The following is an 11,578-nucleotide window of genomic DNA, read 5'->3' on the forward strand; positions in this document are numbered from 1 at the left end:
ATCTGGGCATTCATAAAAATATTTTATAAGTTCTCAAAAATGATACCATGTCATTCAACAGTCAATATCTGGGACTAAACATTGAATAAATATACAACCTTACCATTGGTTTTACGCGTAGAGATGTCCCTTTTGAGGCTGAGTGGTCACATATTGTCTTGGACAATCCGTTTGTGAAATATATGCACATTTGTGATGCCTGGGTACCTTACAAAATAGCTGTGCATAATACCACACGTGTTGTTTACGGCGTTGTCGCCCTTTTTAGTACAGTCTGGCTTGATTGACAATTCATTTATTCAGTAGATGAGAGTATAAGCTTTCTAACGATGTATAAGCTCTATTTTTGCTTTTGGAATAGCCTTTTAAAGGTCAGCATAACCAAAATTTTTCTCATCATCGCATTCACTTACGCATACTCTGTGGTAGCAGTAAAAGATGCTGCACTCGACGAAACATTGTCAATGACTTTTCGTACTTTCTTGGAAAACACTATTATTATTGAGGACTTCTGGGCATAGCTAAGCCATTTGTTTGCTGATAGACTTATCTGACATCGTTTTCTGGAGCAAAACAGAAGAGGATTTACTGTCTGTGTCTCCATCTACTGAACATAGATAAGATTTCATCATTGCTATGTAAGTATTACTGCTCAAAATATTTCGGTTATATACGTTATTTTAGAAATTGAGTGTCTTTAAATAGGTTAGTGGTATTATGTAATGTTGAAATTATATCTATGTTTCATCTTAAACCTTCATAAGGGGCTCATATGCTTTACAATGGACAAAAAGCATTATATTCCTTTTTGGAGAGATTTTGGACTTGTTTCTGGACCCTTAGCTATTTTAGACCAGTGTTAATAATTTAGACATTTTGGGTAGATTTGTAGATGCTGGGTACACTGCTTAGTTTTTGCTTCATAGATCTTTAGTAGTTCTACATATCCACCCTTAGATTTTATGAACTTGTGGTCAAGAAGTTTTTGATCCAGGACATGTATACTTTAACCCACAATCTCACAGTATTTTATTGCGAACTAAAAAAGGAGCAATTTCATTTTAGATTTTTTGCCTTGACCATTGCATTTGTGGCACTTTATTTCTTACAAAATTATGAATATAAAGTAATCTAAGCTAGTATTATAAATGGTACAAATGTATTGCTTCATTTAAGACATTTTTCTAGTCTCTGTGGTGTTCACATCTGGAGTTATAAAGCTTTAAATATGGTAATCCCTAAATGGACAAGGATTTACAGGTACTCTAGCGGCAGAGTGGTTGGGGTGGAATTAACTAGCTATTGTTCCCACCCATTATCTCCCTGTGAGAAGTGTGAAAAGTTCAAGATCTTTCAAGGGGATTTTCTCTGCTACTTGATTTTAGGAGTACCAACATTCAAATAAGCATATCTTCTCCAACTATTTTCAGATTTCAATGTATGACACATCATTTGAAAGTTTATAATCTGCACTTTCATAATCTGTAAAAAACGGAAAAATGACCTTGCCCTACTTGCAGGCCAAAAACATCAGCACCTGTCACAAATGGAGAAAAATGACAAATATTAGGTGGGGGTGCTCAGATCAGGATTTTCAAGGGATGTCTGTGTGTTTTAAATTTGCAGCTGTGGTTCATTTATGGCTTTAGTGTATAACATTTCTTACTGTTCACGGAGGACTCCGGGTTTTGTTTGCAAGAGTGAGCACGTCACAACTTGGCCAATTCATATTGCATCTAGAGCCCTGATTTCCTCAAATTGATCATCCTACATAATGAGGCGTTTATGTGGACCTTTCCAGTGGGGAACACTTATTTTCTTTTTTTTTTTTTTTAAACTGAAAATACACATAAGCATGGAAACAAACATCCAGGGGATACATTTTCATAAATACCTCAAACAGGGTACACAAATTGACAATTTTAATAGCTTTCTTATTCTCTAAATTATAAATTGTCTGTATGTGTTGCCGGCCGGGTTTCATTTTCAAGGATACTTTTTGTAATTTGTATTATGGTGATATTGATGTTGATGTGGCACGACAGAGCAGAAGGCATCAGTGAGATTTTGAGGTGGTTTTGCGGGAGACACTCACTGAAGGCCTAGGTCTGAAATGCAGGGTCCGCTACTGCATGTTTGGTGTGGAAAATGAAAAGTCAAATAGACCTTGCATTTAAATTTTCAAATTGTCAGATAAAGTGTGTACGAAAATGAAAACGCAAACTGGATTTTTGCAGCTGATTTATGTCATTATGTCATGATTTTTACTCACATCGAATGAAAATGAAATGCAATTGCAAATGCAACTAGAAGAGTGCACTCAGTAGAGTGCAGATCTCCGCCAGGCGTGTTAGCTTTGCTCATGCAACAATAGAGGCTACACAATCAATGCAACCAGACAAATGCAATATTACAAGTTTTTACCATGTGCCACTGAAAATCCCAAAAACGCTGATTCAGTGAAGTAACGCTAAAGGTGGTGACATGTTAGCTAATTTCATTAATATCAGTGACGATGTGTTACACAGAGCTTTCATTCATATCAGTCACGATGTGTTAGACAGAGCTAATGTTGACGTTATAGTCTGGAACTTTCGTTTCAAATCCAGACAGGAACAATCTGGATGGGAACAATTCCAAAAGACCAGCGATGTAAAATATCAATTTCAATGTGAAAATGGCAACAAAATAATTGCCACAGATTCAAACATTAACATACCCCGTTAGTTGGCGGATTGTTTTGTTGCCATTTTAACATTGAAATTGACATTTTACATCGCTGGTCTTTCATTCCAAACAGAAGCAGTTGTTGATCACTTGCGGCCCCTACCAGGCGGTTAGGAGGAGTGAGGAGTTAGAAATCAGTGTATTTCAATGGACAATGATGGAAATTAATTTAAATAAAATACTTGTCGTTGACCGATTTGCAAAATATTAAAAAATTCTGGTCCTTGGCCTGCTGCCAGCATGCACAACAAGTATTAGGCTGAATGGCCCAGTAGTATGCCAGATTAGTTGCGGACAGGTACATAAACACACGCACAAACACACACACACACAACCAAACGCATAATCCCATCCAGGCTCTCGCCTGGCGGAGATAATTAAGGACAGCAAAACTAGCATAGCCTTTTGTGGCTGGAAAACCTTGGCAGTCAAATAGGCCAATTACTGTATTTAGATTTACAGTGAAAATATATTTAGTGTAAATTTCACCTACCATCAAATTTTGAAAAGATTGCTTTGCATATCAACAGCTACATACTGTATACAGGTTCTACAGTAAGGACTTGTTCATTATACAGTAATAATGCTGTGAAAACTACAGAAATCATTTACAGTGCAGGCTTACTGTGTTCCGGACACTCAGCACAGAAAACTGATGCTACCGGTTCCGTTCACGCCCGTACAAGCTGATTGGTCAGCTCCTTGTTTGGGGAATGACTTGGAAACATTGAGATATATAAGAACTGGAGACAGCTTCTGCTTACTGGTTCCATAGATTCATATGGAAGCTGCTAAATGGCTCAAAAAGCCAATTCATGGAGGCTGCCATGTTTGACTATGGGGCTTTTTGGCACCAGAGCGCTGGGGCTGTTTTTGGCACCAAGTATGCGCACTGGGTACCTAAATAGGAAGGGATGAATAGGAATTTTAAAAATCTTATGTCTTCTTCTGTGCAGCTCAGAAAAAAAACGGTCCCTGGAGAGTAATTAGTTTGATGCGAAGACATTTTAGAATTTAGAAGTATTGTCACAGTTTCCCAGAAAGGTACAAATTTCACATTTCAGGCTCTTTAGACATATGAATGTCTCAATTATAATTCAGTCATTACTTTTTAGTGTTTTATAAGTATTGAGAATAGTTGCATTGTAATTAATCATATGCAGCAATACAGAGAGGCAAGTTTGCGTAACAGCCCACAGACGACAGTTTATTTAAAAATATCTCACCTTATTAATTATGGACGATAGACCTATATTTACGCTGTTCATCTTTATTTACTAATTTGTATATATGCATTAAAATTAGTCCTACAGAACAACTTTGGCAGATCAAGATACAAGAAAAGGTTATCCTATGGTGGGAACACTAATTGTTTATTTAAAAGAAGTGCATGACCGTTAGTATAGGATTATACAATGATATGGCAGTAAATCTTTCAAGCAAAGGTTTGGTTTAAGTAAAATGACCTTTTTGGCGTCTTAGGTAGTCACACTTTTTACTCTCGTGTGTATTTCTCAGTTTCAGCACATTATACACAAGTAATTTCAACATTTGTAAAAAGCTTTAGATCTTGGTGAAAAATTGGTATCCCTTTTATATTTGTAATTTAATTGATGAAAAGGTTACAAAATATCAAAGGCACACTGACATCACGGGGTTGGTTGTCACAGGCTGTGGATTTGTTTGTCACAATGTTTTTCAATGCATTTTTAGGAAAAAATGTTGGCTTTTAAAAACATTCATAACATTATTGTTTTTTAAGCTGGATACACCAGTTATGTTTTTAAATGTGAGAAAATCAAAAGCACTTCATAATAGATCTCTTAAATGTAAAAACAAATACATTTTAATTTTCAGTGAGAAAACTCACTTAAATTTATTTGGAGCGCATTGAGTGATTAAGTAAAAGCATGCATGAGTTTGAGATTAATTCTAGGTTTTTAGTTTTGATCAAACTTTCAAAACAGAATAATCAATCTCTTCAACAAGGTTAGGTGAACTGATGAAGTGAAAAGCAAATACAATCAAAATATTTAAAATTGTAGTATTTAATTATTATAATAACTAGGAACACATGTGACAACCTGCCTCAATCTTCTCTTGTCTGACATTTGTCCTTGGTACAACCTGATAGCTAGCCCTAGCAACTTAGATTTACCACTAAAATAATACTGTCTTTTTACTTATTTTGACAGCATTCTTACTTTTTTATTTCATGATACAGAGAACATATATTTCAATATTATTACAATGTTCAAATTTTACTTTTAGGTATGAAAAACTCAAATATTGTCCTCAACTCAAAGATGTGTAACCTTGACTGAAATAATAAAGATGAATCACTGTAGAACGAGTAAATGTGTGATGTAAAATCCGAATTTTGCAACAGTGACCTCTAATGTCCAAGATATAAGAAGTGTGACAACCAACTCATGTGGCAACCATCCCCAGTCTCTTCTACGTTATCAAGACAATTACATTTTATGAACTAGAAATCCATTTAGAATTTACATGTAAAATTAATTCAAATGAAAGATTTTATTTGATATAAAAATTTAAATGCAATTATCCCCTCATAATCTCCCTAATTAACCATCCCTCTTATTTCATAGATTAAAAATAGAAATGAATAAAGATGAATCAACAGATGAATTTGAGACAACAGAACAAGGTAATGTGAAATTTAAATTGCTTCTGGGACAGTACAAAACAGATTTACTGTAGGGATGGTTCCTTATCAATACATGATCAGTTGGTTGACTTACATGACTAGCTTCCGCAAAGATGAGATGGAGAATGAGACCTTTCTATTGGCCCCTTTCCAATTCTTGGACTTGGCCATGAGATTTGACAGCAGCCTTGTCGTTTCTTTAACGGACACATCCCCAATCATCCCAAAATAGTTTATCTGAAGAAAAACAGCAATAGGGTGCCATGTAAGGGCATTTACAATACGTTTAGCTGGAAACTAATAAGGTGGTGGTCAGACTGGCAATCTCAAAAAGAAGCACCAGTGATTAACTAGTGGAACAGTTAAATCAGTAAATCTATTCCCATAGAGGTTGCCCACCACCAATGTTAAATTTACTCACTACTTTTATTTTAAAGTCTGGATTTTCACGGATCTCCTGCTCCAGTGAAGTAAGGCCACTCCTTCCTGTGATTCGGAATTTTTCTGCTAAGTCTCTGTGATCTGTATCCAGCACAGTTTGTGAGTCCTGCTGTTGTAACAGCAGCAGGATTTGGGCCTGCTGCTGTTTTATTATTTCCAGCCATTTCAGAATTTCAATCTGTAGGGCTGTGAAATATTAATGAAATTAATTAATTTCATTATTAATTAATGAAAAATGAATGCTTCCAAGAAAGTTATCCATAAAGAATTGACACATGTCTATGTTATACAGCATGTCATGCACATGGTATGGACACTGTCTATACTGCTCAAGCGCTTGGCTGAATATTAGGGATGCAGCATTAACACTTTTTCATTGTCGATACCAACAAGTACCAATGGTGTGTTCACATGCAAGTCGAGCTAATTGCAAATGCAAGCTTGTTTACCTGTACACAGTACAGCTGGACATACTTATCAGCCTTGTATTTCTGTTTTCATTCTTTTGAATGTATTCAAGTTAAAACTACTTACGATTGGCCACCTCGCTCTGCATATGTCTCATCACAGGGGTGTTTACTTGTTTCATTGTTTGAAGCTGAGGTGGTGGTGGAAACTGCGGTGGTGGTGTGATGCCTAAAAAATGACAATCAATGATCCTTTTAAGACTGCAGTAAAGAAATTAATTCAGAAATGAGGCAATACATTCAAAGTCAAAACGGAGCCGTTTTCCCAGTAATACCAATTTAACAGATTTTTAGATTTGAAGCACCTCATACGTCCGATAGTTATTTATTTTTTTATTATATCACTTATTGTTAGCCAGTTTGACACCACCTATGGCACTGTTTCCCCAGTATTTCTCAACAAAATTACTGCGTACCCTGCATTAGGTATTGATAATAGGGATGCGCCAATCTGATACACAGTATCGGTATCGGTCCGATACTGGTCAAAATCACTGGATCGGATATCGGGGAAAAAAAATGTATAATCAGATACGATCCATTAGCCTAACTATCATGTAAATGCTTAAAGAGCATATTGCAGGTTGGAGACCCCAGTGAATCAATGTGTAGGAAAATGATGTAGGAACTAGATTTTCATTAAAAAAATATACTTATATATACACTACAATGACTTCTGGAGTCGTTTTTGTGAGAGAATTTTACTTCCACATCTAAAAACGCCAAACCGGAAGTGACGTAACAGAAGCGAGAGCGGTCAAGTTGAACAATAAAGAAGAATGGATTTCAACCAGGGCAGAAATTTCACGGGGACCATGAGGACCATGGCTGCCATGCCCCGTCAGTTTGGCCTTAGGCCTTCAAAAAATTATATGCCCTGCGGCCACAGTGGCCTGCACTGCCCCAGCTGATTTTGCCGTTTTCTCCTCTGCCTCTTTCCTGTCAATACGGTTTTTAGACACCAAAGTCTTTTGTTGAGATTCTGAATTCTTATTGGGCAACATCAAGTGAAACGCTGCGCACATAAGCAGTGGTGGGTTCGATTTCGAGCCTGGTCCGCTGGAAAATCGGGTTATTTATAACGATAGTATGTGTTCGAAAGGATCACACCAGCCGTAGCGTCAACACAATGTCTTGTTTACTTCCACATTCACGACACCCACAGACAGAGCAACACAATTCAATAGCCATATAGTTTGACACAAATTTTGAACCAGACAACTTGGAAACTCATCCTGATGTGCCAATGCCGCAAAGCTGTGACTGAGTGAACTTCTGAGAAGAGAAGGTCAACTCAGCTGAGGTAAGGAAGTTTGATAAATTAGTGAACGAATAAGACAAGAAACCCAACATATAATGTTACGCATTGCTCGCATATCAGTACAACAACGTTGACTTAGCTGACCCAGTGGCCCAAGAAGTGTTACGTGCCTAATGAGTATTAAAGCCTAATGTTTGTAACATTAATGTTAACAAACGTACCATTAGCTAACGCTTGCTAGCTAGATGTCAAATCAATGTTATTTTTTTATATTAGGTAGGCTAACATCGGTAGCTGGCTTCATTACAACATTAATGTTGCTTTCATTCATTTTTTTCCCCCAGCATCGGAGCAACCGTAATGCCGAACAAGCAGCGGAGGGAGAAGATTCTGAAGAAGTGCTTTCAGGATGCAGCTAAAAACTGCAAAACAATGGACGTTTTTTTTAGAAGGTGGTGAAATATTGTGATTCATAATATTCATGCTGCGCTGCATAAGCAAACTCAGAAGCCAGGTCCCTATCTCCGCCCAGTCCTTGAATCCTTCACCATCACCACTGAGGGATTTCAATACAATGGAGTGAAGATCAGAAACTCCAATGTAACTGCAGAGGCCTTCTATGACTATAGGGAAGACACTGTGGACAACATCATTGCATGCATTGGCAAGGGATTTTCCACTTTCTCCACTGATCCTGTGCTGCTGGCTGCAGAGATGTTTGATCCCGTGAATTTCCCAACAGAAGAAAAGCTCTTGGGGGAGTTTGGTGAGGAAGAGTTACATCACTTATGCAAGCATTTTGAGCCTCTTCTCGCCAAAAATGGCTGCAATGTGGCTGAGATAGACAGGGAGTGGTTTAGTGCGAAAGTTGACATAGTGCGCCACCACAAGGGCTAAACTTTCCTCCCGCTATTGTCAAGGTTTCTGATGGAGAAGGGGAGCATGTACCCCAACCTGCTACACCTTATTAGAATCATCTTAGTGTTCCCTGTCTCTACCTCTCAGGTAGAGTGGCAGTTCTCAATCATGAAGAGAATGCAGGGAGACTGGCGCTTAAGCCTGCATACGTCCACCATTGAAGACCTCCTCCTCATCAAGTCACAGGGTTGTGCTCCTGCAGATTATCAAAGCCAAGAAGCAGTGGCAAAATGGTGGGCAGCTGGCATCACCAAAAAGAGACCAAACATTCATCCATCTGGTCCAAGGAAACCCAAAACATACACTGCAACTCCCCCTGACTCCCCATCCCCATCTTCAAATGAGTCCAGTGACTCTGATTAGTCCAGGACTGAGCATGTATGAATTTTTGACTCAGGAGTTTGTACAAATATTATTAAATAAAATAAATTATTTTGTGAAATAAACAGCTTTTTTATTTATTTATTTCACTGATAGTTATACTATGTATTAAAAATAAAATCATCCTTAACCCTTAAGTTAAATTCATTATTTCCACGGACTTAAAATCATTGTTTTATTTAATGGCCTTGCTGCCCCGGCATTTGGCCTTGGTGCCCTCAAAAAATTGACTACATCAAAGGCCAAGTGGCCTTGCCCCTAAAATTATGAAATTTCAGGCGTGATCTCAACGCTAGTTTTTGACACTTAAGAGGTTGTAAATATTTATGCAAACGCATATGACGGACCACAGCCTTATAATTATGAGCCTGCTAGGCGTCCAAGAGACCAGGAACAGACCAAGGTTAGAAGGAATAACGGTCAGAGGAGAGAAATTGAGTTGTGGTGTGAGGAGAACCAGTGGAGAACTGGGCAGGTGTCTTGGTGAATGACCAGTGTTAGCTTATAGATATATCCACATAATACCACTAACCTATTTAAAGACATTCAATTTCAAAAATAACGTATATAACCAAAATATTTTGAGCAGTAATACTTACACAGCAATGATGGAATCTTATGTTTATAGTAGATAGAGACAGAGACAGTAAATCAATGATACAGTTCTATCCTCTTCTGTCTTCCTCCAGAAAGCTATGTCAGTTTGGTCTATCAGCAAACAAATGGCTTAGCTATGCCCAGAAGTCCTCAATAATAATAGTGTTTTCCAAGAAAGTACGAAAAGTCATTGACAATGTTTCGTCGAGTGCAGCATCTTTTACTGCTACCACAGAGTATGCGTAAGTGAATGCGATGATGAGAAAAATTTTGGTTATGCTGACCTTTAAAAGGCTATTCCAAAAGCAAAAATAGACGTTATACATCGTTAGAAAGCTTATACTCTCATCTACTGAATAAATGAATTGTCAATCAAGCCAGACTGTACTAAAAAGGGCGACAACGCCGTAAACAACACGTGTGGTATTATGCACAGCTATTTTGTAAGGTACCCAGGCATCACAAATGTGCGTATATTTCACAAACGGATTGTCCAAGACAATATGTGACCACTCAGCCTCAAAAGGGACATCTCTACGCGTAAAACCAATGGTAAGGTTGTATATTTATTCAATGTTTAGTCCCAGATATTGACTGTTGAATGACATGGTATCATTTTTGAAAACTTAAAAAATATTTTTATGAATGCCCAGATAGATAATATTGTCCATTGTGTCATGGGTGGGGGGTGTAGTTGCAGATGCATGTGTGTGCTTGTTAAATGAACAACTAGAGTGATGACGGTGGCGCTGTGAAACTCCGTATTTGGCGTAGTTGTCCTGTATCATCTCATGAAACTAAAACAAGAGTCATTCCTGTTATCCGGTAACATTTTGGCTTTATAATTTTTGGGAAAAAATTACATGTTTTTCTTGTTTTTAGCATTCTATAAGAATAGTGACATGTTTAACTAGTAGGAATACATATCGGTCAAGCTCAGGGACTCAAAAATAATAAATAATAATTATGGGTAGATTGTTCAGGAACTGGCATTCCACCCTGTTAGGGACATATACATAGTTATCAAAAAATGTTAATAATGTAAATGTTAAACAATAGTGAGCTTTTCTTGAATAGTATTACATTACATTACAGGCATTTAGCAGACGCTGTTATCCAGAGCGACGTACAACAAGTGTATCAGTTTAAAGTACAGAGGTGCAGAAAAACACACTAGAGTGAAGTAAAGATCATTGTGCCAGAAGTGACCACATAGATCAGGACTCCAACCCTGTAGGGTAACCTGTTCAGCAAATAAACAAAACAATCCTGCCAAGTACAAAACTAGCACTAAAATCACATTTGCCTAATCAGAATCAAACAAAACAATCCTGCCAAATACAAAACTAACGAGATCGCATTAACCTAACTAGGTACATTGAGGTAGAGTAGAGCTAAACTAAAGGCTAGGGAGGGGTGGGGAGAGGTGCAGCCTGTAGACATGAGTCTTTAGTCTGCGCTTGAAGGTAAGTCAGATTCTCTGCTGTACTAACCGCCACGGGAAGGTCATTCCATCAGCGAGGGGCCAGGACAGACAGCAGACGCGAACGGGAAGTACAGACACGAAGAAGGGGAGGTGCCAAGCGTCCAGAGGTGGCAGAAAGAAGAGGTCTGGCTGGTGTGTAGGGTCTGATGATCCTCTGGATGTATCCTGGTGCTGACCCCTTAGCCGCCTGGTATGCAAGCACCAAAGTCTTAAATTTGATGCGAGCCATAACAGGCAGTCAGTGAAGGTGAGTGAGCAGGGGGGTGACATGGGAATGTCTGGGAAGGTTGTAGACCAGACGAGCTGCAGCATTCTGGATGAGCTGCAGGGGTCTGATGGTGGATGCTGGCAGACCAGCCAGCAGCGAGTTGCAGTAGTCCAGGCGGGACAGGACCATCGCTTGAACCAGAAGCTGGGTTGCGTAGGTGGTGAGGAAGGGACGGATTCTCCGGGTGTTGTACAGGAAGAACCTGCACGTTCGACTCACCGCCGCGATGTTCTGGGAGAGGGACAGTCTGTTGTCCATCACCACTCCGATGTTTTTGGCAGTGGGTGATGATGACACTACGGTGTCCCCTAGGGAAATAGAAAAGTCAAGGAGGTTAGAGGATGGAGCAGAAATGAAGATC

This window comes from Anguilla anguilla, chromosome 1, assembly GCF_013347855.1.
Source record: "Anguilla anguilla isolate fAngAng1 chromosome 1, fAngAng1.pri, whole genome shotgun sequence".
Lineage (NCBI taxonomy): Eukaryota > Metazoa > Chordata > Actinopteri > Anguilliformes > Anguillidae > Anguilla > Anguilla anguilla.